We start from the raw sequence: 4,192 nt of genomic DNA, 5'->3' as shown, positions 1-4,192 counted from the left end.
TACTTCATATGCTTTACCGATTGAAAGAATCAATCAATAGGTGAAAGAAGGAAGGATTGATTCAATATCCTTTCTTTACCTTGTTCAATCAGTCCAATGCAGGCCAGGTTACTCTCATCTTCTTTATCTGGGCTAAGAACTTACTTACTTAAACTTAGTCCTTGTGAGACCCATAAAATAAGGAAGGTAATCGAGAAGCCCATTTAACGAGTTCAAGAAGGAACAAGTGAAGAAGTCGAATTCATCTTTCTTACAGCAGAGGAAATGAAATGAACAAGAACTGCAGGGAATATCGGTTCAGGCAGGTGAATGAGCTGATTGATCCTCCTATTTACCTCGCTCGTGAAAGAAGAAATAGAATAGGTGTAGGCCGGAGTTCACTCTCATTAATCTTTCTTACAATCGAGTAAATGAAGACGCTACTGAATGAACCTATTTCCCTTGTTTACTGTTCGTTCAATCAAACACACACCTATTACCTTGTGAAATGACCTCTTTAGTAGGGAGAGGTGAACAATCACGTCTTGACTTACAGCTCACGATAATTCTTCCTTCTTACCTCCGAGTAAAAGAGTTCAAGCAAGAAAGGAGAAAGAGCAGTTCAATCAGGGACAGGTGAATAAGGTTACAGTGTTTGAATCAATAAGTGAAAGAAGTTGAGAATCCATCTTTCATCTTGACTTGAAGTTGAAGGAGCTCGACCACCTTGTTCAATACATACCGGTAAATAGCTTTACTGAGTGAAAGACAGAGTTCAAGAATAAATAGGAAGAAGAAGAAAAGGCGAATGAATAAGTAAGGAGACCGACAGGCGAAGGCAATGGAATTGTGAGACCCTACGGGCGAAGAGGCGAAGATACGAGAACTCGAAGAGGCGCAGCGAGACAGGAGCAAATCTTTCTTTGCATTTTCTATTCCCCTTTACAGTTAAAGAAGTAGAATTCATCCTCAAATCTCGGGAAAGTCAGGATCATTCTTTTGAGTCTTGACTTGATTCATAAGGAGAAAGATCAGTAGTTCAACCCTTCCCTTCCTTGTTTACAGTCGTTGAGTAAATGAAGACGCTGCTTTACTTACCTCTTGGTTACAGTTCTTCAAGTGATTGAGGTCAGTCTCATTAATGTAATGGTGACGATGTTCATGAGTTTACTATTCAAGAATCAGGACAAGAAGGTGAAGGAGCGAAGCTGTGAAACCGATAGGTTCAGGAGTTTACAGTCGACTAAATGAATTAGCAGACCTCCGAGTAAAAGACTGAAATCAGTTCAATGCAGCTTTACCCAGTGAAAGACAGAGTGAAAGAAGAACATAGGGTCAGGTAGGCCCGATAATAGAGAGAGGGGAATGAGCCAAGCAAGCTTTGTTTGAGACCCATACATAGAGAGCGGAGTTAATGATAATGTATGTGGGGCTTTCGGTCAGTCTTTCGTTACAGGAGAGGAAAAGAAAGAAGGATTTCATATGCTTTCCCTTACAGTTCCAGAATAACAGAACAAGTAGTAGTAGTACGGAACAAGGAGTTAAAGGAATCTTGAGTTGAGGAGAAAGGATCAGATCAAGAATCAAGGCAATAGCGGGTCCGGCAATGGAATTGTGAGACCGAGTTTACGAGGCGAATAAGCGAAGCTGCGAGACCGACAGGGGAGGGGAAGGAGTTCAACTGTCACAGCCCAATATTTTACTACGGACAGTGACTAACGACACGACACAGATGTACAAGAGATTTAAATATGAAGTAACGAAAATCATCAAATTTCAATAAAGTTTTTCGAACGATAAACACAAAACACAAGACCGTTTGGAAAATAAATTTCAAAAGATTGCGAATACAAAAATAAGGACTACGACTGGACTGACGCCCCGGGACAACCCATTCCTCTGTGACAATTCCCTTCAGATCACGCCCACTCTTGACCGACGCCTCGCGCTCCTGAAAAAAAAAAGGAAAACATAGCAAGGATGAGTATAAAAATTATACTCAGTAAGCCACCTACTTGTAGGCTCTCTTCGCATCTTAATTTAACAGGTTGCCACGGTTTCCTATTTCGGTTCTAGGACGACTGGCTCTAATCTAGGTCCCTTGGGGCTTGCCCCTTGGGTTTCACTGACTTTTCGTTCTCTCATTAAACGCCTAGAGGTTCTTTATGCCAAGCTAATATGGTCGGTATCTCTCTATGAGGTGCTACCTCTACATGGCTATCTGGGACTACATGGTACCTGGCCTAGGGGTGTGCTGAGTACCCCTACGCCCATCTAGTCCCTCTATGGGGGGCGCGACCCAACCCGTTCCCATGCAGCTAATGGGCTGTACGACGTGGGGACACATTTCCCATGCGAAATGGCTAAGAGCAGTAAGGACTGATCAGGGACCCCTTGGTCCTCCCACGAAGCTATAGATACCGTTCACACGCTAGCAATCTATGAACACTCCGGGGTACCTTCTTACCGTGGTAAACTGCTAAGTTTCTAGGGAAAAATTAAGTCTGGCTAGAGCGGCATATCGCTCCTAACCGAGATTCCCTAATCTTATCAAAGAAATGGGTCCTAGCAATTAACAGAGGGTGCATGCAATCTTCTTCTAACATCATAGTATGTAATTCATGCAAACTAGGCATACCGGCTCAACGGGGCGATGACCTCCATCAAGCACCCAGAGCATGAAGTTCGCGCTCAATGGAGCGAATTCGTCCATCAAACACCCGAAACCCGGCATACACAATTCTACACATAAAATAACGCATGCATACATACGGCGGAAGCCTAAGGCATACAAGCAACACTCATGTAATTTACCCAATTCAATCACAACAGTTAATCTGACTAGTAACTTACATGAAGAGCTAATCTGAAGCAGAACTACTAGCATGCATGCAATCCGAGCGAATCCTACAAGTATTTCTTCCTAAATACCGGGTGGTGACTTACCTGGTTGACGCGTGCCCTTTCGCTAGCGTTCCTTTGCCCGTGAGGTGTCCAAAAATACTGATTTCTCTAAATTAAGTCCCTATCCACGTAAAAACAGTATTAGAACTGGAACCGGGACAAAAATCGAGAAAACAGAAAACAACCGGGCCAAATTGGCCGTTCCACGCGCGCTCACGCGCCCAGCAGCACGCTGGGAGTGCGTGGCCACGCGCGCGGGAAGGCGCCAGCCGCAGGCTGCACGCGCGCCCAATTCTGCACAGCCGCGGGTCGGCCGGCCCGGCCCGGTCCGGTCGGCTCGGCTCGCGTTGCGATTCGGCCCGGCTTGCAGGCGACACGTGTCGATGCCTCGCTGGAGCTGCGTTGCTCCAGCCGGTGGTCGACGCGTGTCCGGTGCCTGTCGCCGCCCTCCGCCGCTCGCCGGCCGTTTTTTTTTTTTTTTTTTTTTTTCTTTCTTCTTCTCTGTCCTCTGAAAACCGAAACCCAGTCGGTTTTTGTTTTCCGATTTTCATATCTTTCGATCCGTAGATCGGATCAATATGATTCCTTCGGCAACATTCTAGATCGTGTTACAGGCTACGTCCTAGTATTCTTTTTATAATTTTTTTCTTGACTATCGGAGGATTTAAGAACGCCGGAAGTTCGCTCACCGTTCTCGGATGACCCTCGGATCTCCGCCTTTGGGTTGAGGTCTCGGCCAAACTTCTTCACAGAACGTGCGTGAGTTGTTCCTAGGTGAAGATTTCAACATTTTAGGGTCGATTCACGTAGGGAAAAACTCAGATCTGAGCAATATCGTTCAGAAACCTTACCCCGCAAAATGTTCTTAGGTTTTGATGGAGCGTCGGCCTTGCTAGCCTCTCAATCCTGGTACGAGTCTCGTCTGGAGATGGATTCCGGCGGTGGTCCGTTAATCTTCCCGGCCGACTCCTCACTGACCTCTCTCTAACCTCTTCTTTCTTTTGCAGGCAATCTGGCTGGGTTTTCCTTGGACCCCTATTTGGGTTGGAGGGGCAAAATGACATTTTTGCCCCTCAGTTGACTTAGCCCTTTTTTTTTTTTTTTTGCGTTACATCAACAGCTCGATCGGAAGGGAGAGGAGTGAAAGAAAGCCAGTTCCGGTTCAGGTTCAGTAGTTCAGTCTCTTTCGATCAAATTACCTCTGCAATAGCCATAAGCAAAAGATTAGACAGAGGATAACATTGATTCATTAATGGTCTCACAGAGGGGGAGAGAGTAAAAGAAAGAGTTCAATCTGTCTCACAGGATA

At 45.4% G+C, this 4,192-nt stretch overlaps 1 long non-coding RNA gene across 1 annotated transcript; it reads right to left on the bottom strand.

Annotated features, from left to right (window-relative positions):
* Window positions 1-1,805: 1,805 nt before the first annotated feature.
* Window positions 1,806-3,982, bottom strand: LOC111786245 (uncharacterized). The gene is made up of 4 exons (XR_015421055.1): window positions 3,735-3,982; window positions 3,573-3,653; window positions 2,926-3,004; window positions 1,806-1,930 (listed from the first exon to the last, which is right to left on the bottom strand). It is a non-coding gene; the product is annotated as an uncharacterized LOC111786245 (long non-coding RNA).
* Window positions 3,983-4,192: the final 210 nt, after the last annotated feature.

This window comes from Cucurbita pepo, chromosome 5 (genome assembly GCF_057944985.1).
Source record: "Cucurbita pepo subsp. pepo isolate OVF chromosome 5, ASM5794498v1, whole genome shotgun sequence".
NCBI lineage: Eukaryota > Viridiplantae > Streptophyta > Magnoliopsida > Cucurbitales > Cucurbitaceae > Cucurbita > Cucurbita pepo.
The sequence above is the reverse complement of the archived record's forward strand: the minus strand, read 5'-3'. Positions and strand labels throughout refer to the sequence as shown.